The sequence below is a fragment of the Alexandromys fortis genome, unplaced genomic scaffold (genome assembly GCF_014885135.2).
Source record: "Alexandromys fortis isolate MF-2015 unplaced genomic scaffold, M_Fortis_MF-2015_v1.1 scaffold_181, whole genome shotgun sequence".
Lineage (NCBI taxonomy): Eukaryota > Metazoa > Chordata > Mammalia > Rodentia > Cricetidae > Alexandromys > Alexandromys fortis.
This window is the reverse complement of record NW_026068069.1, coordinates 2703366-2722192: the sequence shown is the minus strand read 5'-3', so window position 1 is coordinate 2722192 and position 18827 is coordinate 2703366. Positions and strand designations below refer to the sequence as shown.

The 18827-nt window shown below is 42.2% G+C and overlaps 1 protein-coding gene across 1 annotated transcript in view; it reads left to right on the top strand.

Annotated features, from left to right (window-relative positions):
- Spmip10 (sperm microtubule inner protein 10) overlaps positions 1-8922 on the top strand; it is a 497054-nt gene extending 488132 nt beyond the window's left edge. Inside the window, exon 4 of the mRNA XM_050120915.1 lies at positions 8496-8922. The gene's annotated coding sequence lies outside the window, so the exon portion shown is untranslated. The remainder of the gene's footprint in view (positions 1-8495) is intronic.
- The last annotated feature ends 9905 nt before the right edge of the window (positions 8923-18827 follow it).

The window sequence follows — 18827 nt, the reverse complement described above, 5'->3', positions numbered from 1 at the left end:
GTCAGGTAGGGAAAGTGTGGCCCCAGAATAGCATCTGTCCTGTATGCATTTTCTGCGATGTTGGTGCCATCTGATTTGTGGTCACTGATCTTCTGCTGTGGAGTCAGCCTTGACACTGGCACTGCCATAAGGTCAGTGTTTTCCTGTGGCTTAAGCTGCCATGTCTTCCTGTCATGGCTTTGATGCCCCTCTAGGGGTACCACCTTCCCCGTCAGCCATTAAAGGTAACTTGGGGGTGATCTCTTGATCCACTGTGGGGCTGTGGAAATTGTAGAGATGTCCCAAGCACTCTCTGTTTAGAGAGACTCCCAAACCAAGGTGGTTCAAGGCATGAGTTAAGATTTCTAGTTGTAGCAGGAAAATCACTTCCAATCTCCTTAAAGCAAGGTATCAGGTTGTGTAAGAAGATGAAAAGAGTGGTGGGCTCCGAGCTATGATGGTCCAATGGAGTTCACTACTGTAGTTACGGACTGAAGTTCTCTGGCCTCTCTGCCCTGATTGGGTACTGTCACCTCCATTCCTGTTTTAATTGCATGACAGCTGCCAGTATAAATCCTAGATTTCTTGATCTAATGCGTTGCTTGTGTTTTTACTTAATTATGAATTACTCACAGAAGTGTCTAGAAAAGATTTCTTCTTTAATTGGTATAGCTAGACCACATTTCAGTTTCTAAACATCTTTTACTAAAGGAAATAAGATATGCCTACCCCTAGGCCAAGACAGGGCTGAATGGCAGAGCTAAAGGTGGAATAATTGTTTCATAAAGTTCTTGGCTCCATGAGGAGAGAAGAGTATCTGGACAAATGAAAGATTACCTTAGGGAGAGAATGAGCGAGAGGAGAGATGTTCTCTAGGCAACAGTATTCAGAATCTACTTGGGAAAACAAGGCACTCTGGGGAATGCGAGTGGGATTTAACCCAAGGCATTAAGGCCAAACACTGGAGAGGATGGGAGAATAGAGAGGAAGGGCCAGGTGATGTTAGTCCGCTGTCAGGAATGTCAGCAAGCTGCTGCCACCAGCTCAGTACCTTATCTGCCCAATCTGAACTATGCCAAGCCTCTCTGCCCTGGCACAGAGCGGTTCCTTCAGGGGCAACCTGCTGCCCCAGCAACTGACCGAGCACAAGACTCCACCTTTATCCTTTCCCCTGGTCTTTCTACACAAAAGCCGAGTTGATACAGAATTCATCCATTTAAAAAATGCAATTCAGGGCTTTTTGTGTATTCACGGGTCGTCATTCATTTTCATGATTAGTTCTAGAATATTCTCATTACAACTGAAAGAGACCCTCTTTGCTTAGAGAGCTTCCAGAATTTCTATCTTCCACCCCCTAGGAGAACCCTCAGTCCCCACTAACATACCTTTTCTCTCTATGAATTTGTCTGTTCTATCTACTTCATTAAAATAGATTCCCGAGTCTTCGAGGGAGGGAGGAACTGGCAGATGACCCACGGTTCTCATCTGTGCTCTGACAGTACCTTTGAACTATATCCCCATTCCTTTTTTTTTTTTTTTTTTTTTTTTAAGATTCTACTTTGAGATAGGATCTCGCTAAATTACCCTTGCTAACCTAGAACTTGCTTGTGGCCAGGCAAGACTCCGGATTGGTAATTCTCCCATCTTGGCTTCCCAAGTGTCTCAGACTATGGGCTTGTACCACCAGGGTTGGCTTAGAGTCAGCATTGCAGTTTGCTCCCGCTGTAGTGCGTGCCAGCACTTTATTTATTTTTATTGGCAAATACTATTCCCTTGCAATGTTATGCCACACTTATTACCCATCCATCAACTAATAGATATTTTTGCTTGTTTCTGTCGGGGGAGGGGGCCCGCTTGTTCTTTCCAGCCACCTGGCTAGCTTATACCTGAAATAATTATACGGAAACTGTATTAATTAAATCACTGCTTGGCTCATTAGCTCTAGCTTCTTATTGGATAATTCTTACAATTTTATTTATCCCATTTCTAGTACTCTGTGTATCGCTATGTGGCAGTGGCTTACTGGCAAAGTTTAGGCATGTCCGACTCTGGTGGCGGCTCCATAGCATCTCCCTGACTCTGCCTCCTTCATCCCAGCATTCAGTTTAGTTTATCCCACCTAGCTTAGTTCTCCAAAGCAGTTTTTTTATTCATTAATTCACAGCACACAGTGGGGACTCCCACACCCTATTTCTACTTTCCTGCTACTGTTAAGACTTCCTTGCCACTTAACATAACTAGCATCACCTGGACAGAGAAAGAGCCTCAAGTGAGGCGTTGCCACTGTCAGATGGCCTATGGGCATTTCTTCAGGCATTTTCTTGACTAATGCTGGTTGTGGGCAGGCCCAGCCCACTGTGGGTGTTGCCATTCCCAGGCAGGTGAGCCTGAGCTGTGGAAAAAAAGGCAGCTGAGCAAGCCAGAGGAATCAAGTCAGTAAGCAGCTCTCCTCCACAATGTCTATTCCGCTGCTGCCTCCAGGTTTCTGCCTTGAGGTCCCTGACTTTCTTCAGTGATGGATTGTGTTGTGGAACTATAATTTGAAATACACTCTTTCCCCTGTAAGTTTCTTTTGGTCATAGTGTTTATTATAGTAACAGAAAGAAAAGCAGAATAAGCTGTTAACACATTGGTTCTTGCATGAATGTCTGTGTTGGATACATGAATATAAGCTTCATAATGGATTGGCTGAATCATGTGGTAATTCTGAGTTTAACTCTTTGAGGAGCTGCTAAACTGACTTCCACAGCAGCCCCACAGTTCACATTGCCAAAGGACTGTCTGAGAGTACTGCGTATTCCTTTACATTGTGGGAATATGTCACTGTGATTGGTTTAACAAAGAAGCTGAGTGGCCAATAGCCAGACAGGTAGAGGTTAGGCTGGATTCTCAGACCAAAAAAAAAAGGGGGGGGAGGAGTCTCAGGGTCTCTAAGAGACACGAACAGAAGCAAGATGAACTTGTCTTGTTGAAAAGAGGTGCTACCACGTCATGGATTGTAGATAAACAATATGGATTAATTTAAAATGTGAGAAGTAGCTAGTAATAAGCCTGAGCTATTGGCTGAACATTTATAATTAATAATAAGTCTCTGAGTAGTTATTTGGGACCTGGCTGTTGGGACAGAAAATTCCACCTATATGATACCAGTTTTCTTCCCAAACTCATTCTCACTTATATTTGTTAAAAAATATTTGGGTTATTGTAGCTTTCTCCATGGGTTTTATTTTTTTTTGACAGTAAAACCAAAGCTTTTATTATTTGTTTGCATTTTAAAGCAATCATTTTATTAACAATTAAAGTTGAAGTGTTATAGCTAACTATACTCACGTTAGTGGACCAATCGAAGAGCTATACCCATTAACCCATTAACCATCACTATCAATCTCAAAACATTTCACCTCAGGAAGCTTCCAGTGTGTTTTTGTAGCCCAGACCACCTATGCCTCTCATCTCTGGCCTCAGGGAACTACTGATCTGCTGCTGTTACTCTGGACTAAGTCTGTCCTCTTTTGTGGCATGGATAGATATGCTGCTTCTTTTTCTTGTGGATTACAGATCGTACTGAAGCTTGTGTCTGTTGGCCAATTGGAGAGTATTTCAGCTGTTCTTAGCTTTACAGTGTCTCCATGGGTTTTAAGTGGTATTCCAGTGTGATGTCGATTTGCTTTACCTGATGGCTAATGTTGCTGAGAGTTTTTCTTGTATTTATTGGCTCTTTGTATATCTTTGCAAAAATACTTCTGAAGATGTTTTGCTAACCTCTTAATTGTACAGCCTACTTTTTAGAATATCACTTATTGTAAGAGTTCCTCTGTGTAGTCTAAAAACATGTATCTTATCAGATTATATGGTATAAAAATGTGTCTTTCTGATATGTGAGCTTGTATTCTTATTCTTTTTTTATCTCTGAAGGCAGATTTTTACTATTGTGCCTAGGCTAGCTTTGAACTTATGACTCTTATGCCTCAGCTCGTGAGTGTTGGGATTATAGGAGTGCCACACCTAGCTAACTTTCACTTCTTAATGATGTACATTGGCAATGCACAACAGTTTTTAATTTCTTAAAATTTTATGATCATTGGTGTTTTGCCTGCACATATGTCTGTGTGAGCGTGTCAGATCCCCTGGAACCAGAGTTACAGACAGGTGTGAGCTGTCATGTGGGTGCTGGGATTTGAACCCAGGAGTTCTGGAAGAGCAGTCACTGAGCCATCTCAGTTTATAATTTTGATGAAGTACATCTTTTCTCAAATTTGTTTTTCTTAAGGTTTGGGAGTCCTATCTATGAATCTAGTGACAAATCTGGGATCACAAAGAGTTACTTCAGATCCATTTGTATGTGGTAGGAGGCAGGGGGTCCAATCTTCATTCTTTTGTAGATAGCTGGGCAATTATTCTTATGTTCCTCTTTATTTCTGAGAAAGTTTTAAACTGAAACGTGTCAAATAAAGGAGGCCGGGAAGTAGAGGTCCAGAATTCCAGCTCCTGTGATTCAACAGAGATTGTCAAAGAGTAAAAGCCAGCACACAGCATCAGTGTATGACTGATGTAGACATGAGACTGCCATGGGAATTGCCTCCTTCTCATGTCTAGACAACAAGCTGTCCAGAGAAAAGTTTCTGCTTATTCGAAGATACGAAACCAATCAAAGATCATTTTCTCACTCCCAACACTTGTTTGGATTAGAAAGGCGAGACCAACTTACTTTATTCCATTTCTTTCACCTCTGCCCCTCCCATCCCAGTCCAGTAAAACTGACTCTGAGGGAAGGTTCTGTATCTCTGCAGATGTTCCTGAGGGACACAGCTCTGGGTAGGTGCTGAATCTCTGCGGATGTTCCTGAGGGACACACCTGTGGAAAGGCGCTGTTTCCTCCAGATGTTCCTGATGGACACACCTCTGTTTTCTAGCACTCCTAAAATCAGGTCTTTAAGTGAAACTCCCTGAACTGAAAGGGAGAGCCTTAGTAGAGATGAGGGGAAATTTGCACCAGTTAATGCTTTGAAGTATTATCCTGCTGCACATGAGTGGAGATGAGAGATGAGATGGACATAGAGGTGTATAAACTCTTCCAGTGCTTGCTGAAAGTAACAATAAGAGCCATGCTAAGACACAATGACGATGACAACGACAACAACAACAGCAACAAATTCTTACTGGTGAGCTGACTGTGTGGCCCTGTGTTATAATGTGTCCTTAGCATGTTCAGGGCGCTGGGTTCAAACCCCAGCATTGCCTCCCAGCTCTTCCTCCTGCGGATTTAAAAAACAAAGAAGTCTCACATGTCTCAAGGCAGACTTCTTTGCTTTTTATTAATTTTGTAGCAATTTGAAACATTATGAGAAACTTTTAAAAAGAATAAAAGAAACCCTTACAGGCACAGGAGATAACTGCAGACAGGGTCAACAGACAGTTGAAAGCAGCCATTTGCCTGATACAGGAAAGGTGGTTTCTTGAGTGTGGAGCAATGCATCAGAGACGAGATGAAACTTTGGGAGAGGAAAATGAATAATTATAGATAAGGAGCTGAAATTAATAGGTGGGCAGGACATTCATCCTTGACTGGAAATTTCTAGAATGGCTGAGCAGGTATTAGGTGTGATTTGGCAATGATTTTATAACTGTATTTTATAATGAACCATGCCAGACTAATATAGACTGAACTGTTTAAACATCTTAGAGACTTTAATTTATTCAGCTTAAAAGCTTAGTTGAAGAAAAAAAATGAGGGAAAGTAAGCTGTGAGATTGCTTTTCCTGAATTCTAAATGTAGCTTAAACATATTTCTAGTTCCTTTCCACCAAGGATCCTTTCTTGGAAATGCATTTTGCGTTGTATAACCTGACCACCTTTATTAATGCAGGGATTTAGATGGGCAGAAACATACTTTATTTTACTGTGTCGAATTTTAGCCTAAGTAATCCTGTAAATGATTAGCTAATTATATTCCGTCTTCATATTTAAGCTACTTAGCTTAAATCCAGTGTGATCCTAAAATGTAGGTGAGTCTTTAGTATCAGTAAAGGAGAGTCTGTGCTCTGTCTACACTTGCAAAGTCCAAAGGAATGACACCACGTGACCAAAGGCTACACATTAATGACCTCCATGCACTGAAGACAGAAGTGACAAAGAGAGCAAGGAGCAAGGTGAATTCACAGCGCCATATGGGGCCTCCGTGAGCCAAAGTCTCCTGCTATCATCCCCCAGACTGTTCTCTTATCACACAAGGTGGGGGCCACCCTGTCAGCATGAAACAGTCTCTTCTATTTTAAAGTGTATGTTCCATGTTCCCCCTGATCTCACATTACATATGGGTATAAATAAAACTTGTTAATGAGCAACAAAAAGGGAGAGGAGTGTGAAAACTCAAGGGTGTGCATTCAATATGGCTCACAAGGGAAGTTCAAAACAGGACCTAGCACATGCAGGGGTTCTCCAACATGTAGAACGCACTGTCTCACTCTATCCTCATGACAAGTGTCGCCACTGGTAGACAGGAAAACTACATCTAGGGTACATTAAGACCCAGGGTGTCCTCCTCCACCATCCCCCAAACTAATAACTGGAAAGCTCACATATGATCATGATAGTTAGCATTACTGGTTATCTTATGGCACAAGGTGGGGAAGATGACATGGTTGGATCTAGGGGATGAATCAGAACTCTTTCTGTGCCCAGGTTCGACTTTCCTCTGATGTGTTAAGCTGTGGTCACCATCGGGCTCAGGCTCAGGACTGCAGAGGCTTCAAATTTAATCTTCCCAGCCTCAGTTGTACTGGAGATGAGAATGCTTCTTCAACACTGGACTGGAAACTCTAGTACTGAATCTCACTGTATTAGATTGACCCAAGGTAACTGAACAACAGACCCTGAGGCAGTTTAAAGAAAACAATTAATATACAGATATGTATGTTGCAAAAAAAGTAAATTCTAACCCCTAAGACTTATGTGTATATGTTAAAAAATAAATAAAGCCTGCAGGATCACTGCCACCATTTATGAGATATTTCTCATGTGCATCATGAATCCAGATATTTACAGTCATTGGTGCTGACCGTGGGGACTCCTGAGCAGACAGAAGATCATCTCTGCAGCCGAATAGGTCTTAATCATGCAGCAAGGACAACTATGCATCTTAATTTGCATTTATATGGTAATATATTTTTCTAGCACATTTTCTTAAAAGCATATTTGGATTGGAAAAGAACTAACATTTATCAAGCATTTATTCACAGGCAGAATAGCAGAATGCAGGTACTTTCTATTCTATTAACTTTTTATTAGTTTTCTTTAAGTTAGCATTCGAAGCAATGGGTTTCATTTGGACATTTTCATACAAACTTTGCTTGTATTTGTCTTCTTTCCCACCTCTCTCCCCTTCCCATGATCCTCTCTTGCTGCCCGCTCCATAGCTCCCTTTCTGCTTCCGTGTCACATGCATTTTATTTGCTTCTCCTCTTCATCCTCTTAGCTCATGATCTGTTCTTTCCCCTTTTCTCTGTCCCCACTCTAGTTTCATGACCACTGCCCCCCCATGTCCAGCTTTTGCATGTGGAATAAAATCCATAATCATTCTGCTTCTTTTAATCAACTATTTAATCAACGTGTCTGCAACATTATCACACATAGTACCTAGAGTATCACCCTGGCTCTGTAGTAGTTTAAAGTCAGGTATTGCGATGCCTCCAACATAGTTTTCCCCTTACAATTGCTTTGGGTATTTGGTGACTTCCATGTTTTCATACAAACTTTAGGAATCTTTTTCTAGGTCTGTGAAGGACGTCCCTGCAGTTTTGCTGGCGATTACATTGAATCTGCAGATTACTTTGCATCTGATAGCTGTCCTCGCTCTCTCCTTCCAGTGTGTGAGCATGGACGGGCTTCCCATTGTTTAATAGTCTTTGCTTTCTCTTCTCGGCGTCTTAAAGTTCTAACTGTAGAAGTCTCTCTATTTCTCGGTTAGGTTTATCGGTCATTTCATTACTGTCTGTGAAGCTACTATGAGTGGGATATTTTCCCAATTTCATTCTTGGCAAGTTTCTAACATTAATAGAAAAGCTACTGAATTTTACACCTTAAGTTCTATATCCTGATGCTTTGCTGAAAATGGTTTACAAATAGAAGAGTTATTTGAGGAAATCTTTAGGGACTTTTAAGTATAGGACCACGCTCTCTCTAAATAGGGATAATTTGACACTTCTTTTGCTATTTTATACTCCCCTTTACATTATAAAAGTGATTTAATTAACACTAGTTGCTTGTAGTTACTTAAGATTAAGAATCAAAATAACTAAAATGAAGATAAATTCAGTTCCTTGGTTGCTTAGACTCCATTTCAAGTATCAAGTGATCATGTGCCAATGGCTGATGTGCTAGGACCGATGGATAATACTTCTGGCCTCATACAATGCCCCATTGGATTCCTTTGGATGCCTGCCTCAAGCTTTTAATTTTTAAAAGAATTATCTAGAAATATTAGACCCTATAAAATAACAGAATTAAGGAACAACCAGTCTGATGTGGGAGTGTCATATATCAATCTGTTGATTTCATTGGTTAAGTTATAATAAACCAGCTGCTTGGCCTCATGGCTGGAACATAGATGGGAGGAGTAAACAGAATAGAATTCTGGGCGGAAGAGGAAGTGAGGTCAGACTCTGCTCTGCTCCCAGAGAGACCCGACAGCTCTGCTGGAGCAGAGACCCCATGCTCAGCTCTCCCAGGCAGCTGCAACCCACGATGGACTTAGGCTAGAATCTTTCCGGTAAGCGCACCTTGGGGTGCTTACAAACATCATTAGAAATGGGCTAGACCAGGTGCTAGAATTAGCCTGTAAGGGCTAGAGTTCATGGGTCAAGCAGTTCTTTAAATGAATACAGTTTGTGTGTTGTTATTTCGGGCATAAGCTAGCCAAGCGGCCGGGGTGTTGGGGACGCAGCCCCGCCGCTGCTCTTATTTCAACACCAGTCCAGCATGTAGCGTTTTCTAAAACAGTTGTTCTCAGCCTTCCTAGTGCTGAGACACTTAAATACAGTTCCTCATGTTGTCATGATCCCAACCACATTGCTTCTTCATAATTGTAATTTTGCTAATGTTATGAATTGTAATATAAATATTTGATATGAGACTCAAAAGGAGTCTCGAGCCACAGGTTGAGAACTACTGACTGTTCCATGCTTAGAATAGTCAATGTCATGGAAGATAAAAGATAGCAGTGTGTTCTAGATTGGAGTGTGTTCTAGATATTTAGAAGTCTAAGTGACCTGGCTAGTTTTATGTCAACTTGATACAAGCTAGAGTTATCTGAAAGGACGGAACTTCAACTGAGAAAAATGCTTCCATAAGATCCAGCTGGAAGGCATTTTCTTAATCAGTGATTGATAGGGGATAGCCAAACCCATTGTGGGTGGTGTCATCCCTGGGCTATATTGGTCCTGGGTTCTATAAGAAAGTAGGCTGAGCAAGCCATGATGAGGAAGCCAGTTAGTAGTATCCCTCCATGGCTTCTGCATCAGCCCCTGCCCTGCTTCAGTCCCTGCCCTCACTGCTTTTGATGAGAATTGTTATTTAGACTGCGAATGAAATAAACCCTTTCTTCACGAGTTGCTTTTGGTCATGGGTTTCATCACAGCAATAGTAACCCTAAGACAGCAAGAGAACTAACACCTAAACATAATACTTGGCCCAGTCCAAGTAAATACACTGTGCCTGCTGGCTTGAGTCTACTTGCTGACCCATCACGACCTAGAATCTCCCGAAATGAGAGGTCTCAGCTGAGGAACTGTCTGGATCAGGCTGGACTGTGAACATGTGTCTCTCTCTCTGTGTGGGGACATTGTCTTGCTTAGTAATTAGGTAGGAAGACTCCCCTTAAATGAAGGTAGCACTGTTCCACAGGCAGGGCCCTGAACTACACAAGAGAACAGAGAGCTAGCTGAGCACCACAGCAGGCAGCAGGCAGCAGGCAGCATGGGTGTGTTCCTTTCTCTGTGCTCTCGACTGTGAAGGTAGCGTCACCAACTTCCTCAAGAGCCTGCCTTTGTGATGTCCCTGCAATGATGGGCCACAACAAGGAACTACACACTCAAACAAACCTCCCCCTGTTCTATTGCTTCTGGCCAGGACGCTTTGCCATAGCATCGGAAATGAAACTAGAACAGATACTTAAATTTGTCTCAATGAGGAAATTTGAAAATGCACCAACTGTCATGTAATGCTATGGAGTTATCAGTTTGGGAATGTGTGTTGAAAATATAATGGTTTTGCTGTAAGAGAACAATCCAGTTTCCTGGAGATCTATACTGAAGCATCTAGGTGTGAAATATTTTAATGTTTCAAATCTAATTTGGAAGGGCGTAATAGAAAATATAGAGAGAAGCAGGGTGATGATAGTCCAATGTAAATAATTGTTAAGTCTAAGTGTTTCTAATTTTAGGATTAGAATTTCTCCATTGAAAAGATATTTTGGAGAACTCATGTTTAAAAAATGAGTTTTGACTTCAGTATCACACCTAGAAAACACTTTCTCAAACATGGATTTAAGCAATAGTCACTGAGCTTATCTTCAAGTGTTTTTAAAAGATACGTTTTAGCCGGGTGGTGGTGGCGCACGCCTTTAATCCCAGCACTCGGGAGGCAGAGGCAGGCGGATCTCTGTGAGTTCAAGACTAGCCTGGTCTACAAGAGCTAGTTCCAGGACAGGCTCCAAAGCCACAGAGAAACCCTGTCTTGAAAAACCAAAAAAAAAAAAAAAAAGATACATTTTATTTCTAACTCTGTGTAGTTTATCTGCGTAGAAATACGTACATGTGAATCTAGATGCCCTTAGAGTCCAGATAAGGGCATCGAACCCCCTGGAGCTGGAGTAACAGGTAGTTGTGGGCAGCACAGTGTGTATGCTGGGAACTGAACTCTGGTCCTCTGCAGGTGCTCTTAGCCTTCGGGCCATCTTCCCATGCCTCCTCCCGGTATTTTTAATGGGTTATTTCTTTCACTACTTAAAATCTTTCATCTTTTTGAAGTTTGTTTTGGTGTTAATGTATGAAATCATGACCACTCATACTTCTTACTTATTAACTAATTATATTTTGAGGCAGGGCTAGCCTGGAACTCATGGCCCTCCTGACGTAGTAGCCTCTAGTGCTGAGATCGCAGGTGGGTACCCCGCTCCAACTTACTTTTCCCTTAAGTAGTTAGACCATAGTGGACATTTTCAATTTGATCCTTTGAATTCATTCACTGTTTTTTTTTTTTTTTTTTTTTTTTTTTTTTTTTCTTTTTTTTTTTGTAATACAGAGCAGACAGTTATAAGTTTGCTATTCTTTCCCTTGTTCTTGGCCAGGATGCAGTTGGACCAGAAGCGAAAGTCCTGCAGTCTTGTCAGAGTGGTAGGAGCTGAGGTTGAGATTGCAAAGCCTCAAGCGGCCATGTCCACATGGGTCATCAGATCCTGCTTAAAGGATGGACAAGAGTTGGGAGGATTCACTTCTGCTCAACATATGTGTCACCGTGAAATGGGAACCAATCTGCACATCTACTATTGTCCTGCAACAACAAGGGACACTTCTATGTTAGAACATGCTTCAGTCACAGTTCAGAAAAGAGTACCCAAAACATCCCAGGTATTTTGAGCAAAGAATGCAATACAAAAACCTAGAAGCTTCCATAGTAAGGGCTGAAGGAAGGCGAGGTGAGTCGACCACTGGCATTTTAGTGTGCCACTTCCAAAAATTTGAGAGTCTGTGTATTCCAGAGCTGGGAACATATAAACAACGGACTCGACTTAGGGAACTTTGTGCCTCCAGGTGTATGGAAAGGCAAGAGACAGAGCCATTGCAGAGACCTAGGAGACCGAGGCTGTCCCTTCTATTGCTGCCAGAGAAAGAACCTATCCCTCTGATCACTTTCAAAAACTGTGTGAGTTTATCTGTCGAATGTAGCCTAATCATGCAACCAGAACTTTACTGGCTGTGGCACTGGGGGTGGGGGCGGGAGGAAGCTTCACAGGTTTTTTAGCCTCTGCAATATGGGAAACAGGAAGAATTTATGAAATCAGATAGGTGTCAATAGACAGATCTGACAGAAAAAGTGAACACTATTCAAATGTTTATTTATTTGAAACTTTTTTTTTTTTTTGTGCTGAGGATCAAAGCCAGGACCTTGTATACACTGGTCAAGCATTTCACCACTGAACTATATCTCTGCCTTTCCCTTTAATTTAAAGGATGTAACTGTTTTCTTGAAATCTTGAGTGTGAACTATATATTCTATAGGAAAAGATAATTGTAAGACTTTTGGTGATGAAAACCATCTGAAGCTCCTAGCCGTGTTTGTCACAAGGGATTGGTTCCAGCTGCTAGCTCATAGGAATCAATGGCCTCTCACATCGTCTGACCCAGCAGAACTTCTCCACTGAAGGACAGTTAGCCTGAGGGCTGCCCAGGGCTGCCGAGCAGGCCTGGCCAACCAGAGCAGCCTTGCTGAGGCTCCAGTCCCCTTGCTTATCCCAGCATACATATAAGAAAATTCATCTTTATCTTAGTGTATTCTGAAAAAGGCTGAGAAACACTGCATTTTTGGCATAGGAGCCTTTTGTCATTTTAATGGGAATAGCATTCCAGAGCACGAAGGCTCCCAAGTGAATTAATACCTAGTAAAGGTCAAGAAAGGCTTTCTCCTGGGCAGTCACTCTTCTCTTGTGTGGACACAAGGTGCCCACAGAAGGCAGTAACTCACAGGGTATAATAAAGTTAACACCCCGAGGATAATGTTAGGTAAATAACAAAGAGAGTTGACATAAATTTCCTTGGACTTCTGGAAAAGTTAGAGACTTGATTAATTCTTTACCTGTAGCTTCTCTTCCCCTTTCTTTGTTTTTATAGCAGGAGTGAGCTAGTAATTACAGTCGGGGAGAAGATCTTGCTTCTGCTGAGAGCTATATTTGGACAACTCTGTGGTTCGAGCATTAAGTGAATTAAGTAAATTCATGCTCTGGGGACTCCAAACTTAAAAGTAGTTTCTTTCTTAGAAAAAAAAAATGATTTCTTAATGGAAAATAAAAATCCTCTACTGAGTTATTAAACTTTGGCTTCAAGTATGTTCATTGTAGTTGAGAATGATGAAGCATTTGGGCATCTCCTGGTACCTGAGATGCATCAGTAAGCACAGTAGACACAGGTCCTTCTTGGGGAGCTTATGGTCTAGCCAGGGCAAGACAGTGACCAGACGATACATGTGATGAATAGGTCAATGGTGTAGGACGTCAGAAGGTGGAAAGGGACACAGAAAAAGAAGGAGAAAGAAAATAAAAAGTAGGGCACGGAAGAGAGAATGAAATTGTGCTGGGAAAGGTGGGATCGGCTGGCTGCAAATAGAGAAGAGGGTGGCGTAGGGTGGACTTAAATGACCCCAGCTGGTATGGGATGAGGATATGATCACCAATGCAGCCTTCTCCAGAGGTGTGGCTTTTGGGATGAGGAATCAATCCATGGGTTCAGAACTTGATTGGTTTGTGAGAAAGACTTTGTCAAGGAAGCGAGCTTTTCCCTCTGTCACAAAGTGAGCAACTCTGCTCTTCATGCTTCTCTGTCACGATGCTCTGAATCACCTCAGGCCTAGACACGTTAGAGCGCCCCCTGTCACGATGCTCTGAATCACCTCAGGCCTAGATACGTTAGAGCGTCCCCTGTCATGATGCCCTGAATTACCACAGGCCTAGACACATTAGAGCGCCCCCTGTCACGATGCTCTGAATCACCACAGGCCTAGACACATTAGAGCGCCCCCTGTCACGATGCTCTGAATCACCTCAGGCCTAGACACATTAGAGCGCCCCCTGTCACGATGCTCTGAATCACCACAGGCCTAGACATAGTAGGGGCAAGTGGACCAAAACCTCAGAAAGCACAGGCCAAAACAAACCACTCTTCCTTTGTGTTGATCTATTTCATGGAAAACGTCAGGTGACAGGCTTCATGTTCCAGGTAGAGAACAGCAGGAGCTCAAAGGAGAAGAGTGAGCTGTGTATGTATACACATACGCACATATATAAATCTTTTATTATTCATTTTATGTCCTGGCTGTAGTTTCTCCTCCCTCTTCTCTCAGTTCCTCCCCACCTCTGTTTCCACCCCCCCCCAATCCACTCCTCCTCCATTTCTGTTTAGGAAAGGGTAGGTCTCCCATGAGTATCAACAAAACTTGGCATATCAAGTTGCAGTAAGACACCTCCCCAAGTATTAAGGCTGGGTAAGGTGAGCCTGTATGGGCAAGGGTTCCAAAAGGCAGTAAAAGAGCCAGAGACAGCCCTTGTTCCCTGAGTCCCACAAGAGGACCACGCTATACAACTGTAACACATATGCAGAGTGTCTAGGTTGGTCCCGGACAAACATGGTATATACTCACTCATAAATGTATATTAACTGTAAGACAAAGGATAACTATGCTACCATCCACAGACCCAGAGAGACTAGGTAACAAGGAGGGTTCATGGTGGGGGGGGGGCACCTGGATCTCCCTGGGAAGAGAAAACAGAAGAGATTTTGTGACTCAGGAGCTTATGGGTATAAAAGATCCTGAAGCATCCTAAACACTTTCAGGGTTGAAAAAGTTAGGGCCAGTGAGATGATTCAGTGGGTAAAGGTGCTGGGGCCCACACAGTGAAGAAGAGAGACAATTCTGTCACCTGGCTCGGGTCTGATGAATGGCCCCACCCTAGGGGCTGTGCATCTTTTTCTTCTTCGTTTCACCGCCCCCCTCATCTTCTCTCTCTCTCTCTCTCAAAGTTCTTCTTTCTAGTGTCTTTCAGAGTGGAGTGGTCCTGGAGGAAGAATGAGGGAGAGGATGGAATCTCCTGATTGGTCACAGGTTCTGTGGTCCTCGCTGGATGGGGAGTCCCGTCTGTGGCAGCTGTCTGGAGGACAGTGTCTAGGTAGGTCTTCCAGGAGTCCCATCTGCCCCACTGCCTTTTTCAGGTTTCCCTGCCCTCTGTTAGCAGGTAGCACTGTGGATAGAAAAGTAACAAGATTTCTTCGACCCAGATACATCCAAAGGTGTATATGTCGCTCTAAGGAAACACAAACTCTTGTCTCGTCAAATAGTGCAGTTAAAAACACCACACTGTCTCCTTCCGACAGCCTCCCTTCTGTTCAAATGCACAGATAGGGTAGGGAAGGGAGACATCTGCTCCTCTAAATGAGCAGACATCTACAGCTGGAGATGCCAGCACCAGTGCCCAGCCTGCACCCATCATCACTGCTTCTTTTCCTTCCCCCATTGTTACCTGTCGTAGGGAAGGAAGAAATATTCCCCCTCTTTCTTGGATTGGGGAAGAAAATGCCTTCAGGTGGGTAACAACTTCTCCATAGCTGGAATTCTGAGGACTCTTCGGATTCCTTAGATCATACCTACAGGAGCAAAGATAAGGTTGTGCCAGGGCAGTGCCGATGCGTGCTGGCACTAAGAGGGCTGTTTTCTCATGTCTTTCAGTAAGTTCGGAAAGGGTTGAGTTTGGAGTGACTCCCAGTGCAAGGACCAGTCACCGTCCTTGGCTTTGCGATGATGGCTGAAGTTTCCAAAGAACTAGAAAGTCCCCTTCACTCTCCTGTGCTGATAGCAAGTGCCCCGGCTGACTCCCAGTCCTGTGGTCACAGGTCAGGGCTTTCTTCAGTATCTTACAGATGGCTCAGCATCCATTTCCTCTTCCCAAAGGGACTCTTGTTTTCTTTGGGGGCATTTCCTCTCCTCACTTGTCTGTGCTCTTGAAGAAATCAAGTACAGGCGTCTGCCCCATTGTGGATGCTTGAAGACTTGAAGAACCAAATTGTTTTTGTTTTCCCAGGACTTTCAGGATATAATGTGAAACCCTAGCTCGGTCAGATAAATTGCCTCTCCTGTGACTTTGATCTTGAAAGCTCGAAGAGAGAACTGAGAAAAGAAATGGTTCAAGTTCATTAATGTCAGCAGGCACAGACTGCGCAGCCTGTTTCTGTTCCGAGGTCATAGCTTTGATGCTTCTTTCTGGTCCTCCAGAGGTGTCCTTGCGTTGTCCCACAGCTGCCTCTTCTTCTGGAATCCTTCAATCATCTCCCTTGGATTTGTTTCTATTCAGTCAGATAGAGCTGGCCTCTGTTACTGAGAAACAAGAACCCTGCCGGACACAGGAAGTATTTATATTGCAGACTAAGGGAGATGATGCCACGGGAACTATTTTTCTTTCTCTCTCTCTCTTTCTTTCTTTCTTTCTTTCTTTCTTTCTTTCTTTCTTTCTTTCTTTCTTTCTTTCTTTCTTTCTTTCTTTCTGTTACATATGTCATTGTCATAGACACCCTCAAACATTTTCTATATGCTTTTTACATCAATGTCCTCATTATGCAGAATACTTAGGCTTATTTAGTACAAATTGAAATGATCTATGGTGTCGAACATGGTGATGCAGAACACCAATGATAAAAAGGCCTCTTTCCCTTCTCGCTGCCGTGTTTTAGTCTTGGAGACAGAATGGGAGACAGAACGCATTTCTTCTTAACTACTCCCAATGATGTTGCCACTCTGCAAGAAGTCAACTTTTGCAAGAATATCCCAGATAGGCATGCTGTCTGTCCAGAGATGCCTGACACCGTATCACCCCCAGACACACACCAACTGCCAGTCTGGATACACTCAGAACTCATTGACAGAAGTGAGTATTGGAAGAGACTGGAACTTTGCAACTTAGGATGCAGTTTTAGGAGCAGAGGCATCTTTCTAGGAGTTTGATAAATGCAGGCCTCTCCCCAGATACAGAATTGGAATCATATATTTAAAGTTGTTAGTTGATTAACAAGCATATTAAAATTTGAGAACCACTGGTGGAGGGAAGCATCTTGGAACATTGTGATAGAGTAAGGATTGTTTCATGAAATTGTTTCTAATTATATGCACAGGATATTACAAATTTGGTTATGATGATAAATGTATTTCTTGCCACGGATTGCATTAATTTTATTTAAAGCAGTGAGCTAGAGGAAATGGCTACATCTAGGTGGGATTCTATTGTCCCTCTTTATAAGAACACCAGGATTCACTCACCACTGTGGCGATGAAGGCATGCTGCCACGATGGAGTCAGACATCTCCCTTAACCCATAGGACCAGGCTCACGTGCTATAGATGTGATTTTCTTGTGCACTGCCTTATCCTTCTATCTCTTCCAATGCCTTTAAAAACAAAAATCCTTTTAAAAACCAAAGCAAGACAACAATGTAAAGGGAAATTCTTTTAAAAAACAAAAGAAAACAACAATAAAAAGAGAAATCCTTAAAAAAAAACAAAAATATATGACAAACATCCTTAAAAGGGGAATGAACAAAAGTCTAGAACATTAAGAAAACTGTTGGTATAAAATAGTAAAGGGGACACCGATGGGCCGACCCTCCACTTTTCCAGTTCTTTCCATCCAGGGAAGATACAACCATCCCCACTTCTGCGTGAGTTTGGGCTGCAGGAAGAAGGCAATTTGTGTTTACCTAAGAGCCTCTAAGTTCCCAAGTAAAAACTCCAAGAACACACAAACTCTACAGTGAAGGTTTTAAATGCCCCGTGGGGGAAATGTTTAACTGTAGCACATGGGTGAACTTTGGAGAGCCACAGCAGGTATCAGAAAATGAGAAGGTTTTATTTTTATTTTCTATTGATTTTTATTGAGCGCTACATTTTTCTCTCAGCTCCCCTCCCTGCTGATGAGGAGTTTTTTTTTTTTTTTTTTGGTTTTTCGAGACAGGGTTTCTCTGTGGCTTTGGAGTCTGTCCTGGAACTAGCTCTGTAGCCCAGGCTGGTCTCGAACTCACAGAGATCCGCCTGCCTCTGCCTCCCGAGTGCTGGGATTAAAGGCGTGCGCCACCACCGCCTGGCTCATGAGGAGGTTTTAAAGTCAAGCCTGGGGTCAGTCTTGCTCCTGTGAGTTATCAGTTTTGGGATCATGGCTAAATCAGTTGCCCTTTCTGAGTCTTCGTTTTTCTATCTGTAAAACAGAAATAAAGATACATTGTTAGGACTGAATCAGACAAAAATGTGTTAATCTTGTGCCATGTTTCTAAATATAAACTCTCTAATTCTCTTTCCTATTACTTTTTATTTCTAATGGACTTTTTTGAAATTAAAATATAATTACATTATTTCCCTCTTCCCTTTCCTCCCTCCAAAGTCTTCCTAACCTTTGCTCCTTCTTCGAGTCATGGCCTCTTTTTCTTTAATTTATGTATATGAGATATATATGTATGTGCAATTATATGCATTATATTATATATACATATATATGCAAAAATATATAAATACAGCATTCTCAGTATGTTTTGTTACTTGTATATATTTATATATTGTTACTATTTTTTAGTTTCTTAAAAAGATTTATTTATTTATTTATTTATTTATTTATTTATTTATTTATTTATTTATTATGTATAGTGTTTTACAGGCACACCAGAAGAGAGCACCAGATCTCCATGTGGTTGCTGGGAATTTAACTCAGTACCTCTAGAAGAGCATCCCTAGAAGAGCTGAGCCATCTCTCCAGCCCCATATGTGTGTTTTTTTCAAGGCTGATCACTTTGTATTAGATAGCCACTTAGGTGACTCATCCCTGGGAAAGACTATTTTTCCTAGTTTTAGCATATCTTAGTTTCCTTAGCTCGTCATCTAGGAGTAGGATCCTGGGAATCTCTTTCATGCACATCAGAATGTCTTCTGGTATTTTGCTTGTTTGGGTCTTGTTTAGGTACCCATATTGTTTAGGCATCATAGGCAAAGCTTCCCTGTCATTTCTAGGAGTCAAAATTCCTATGTCAAAATCTTATAGCATCTTTGACTCTC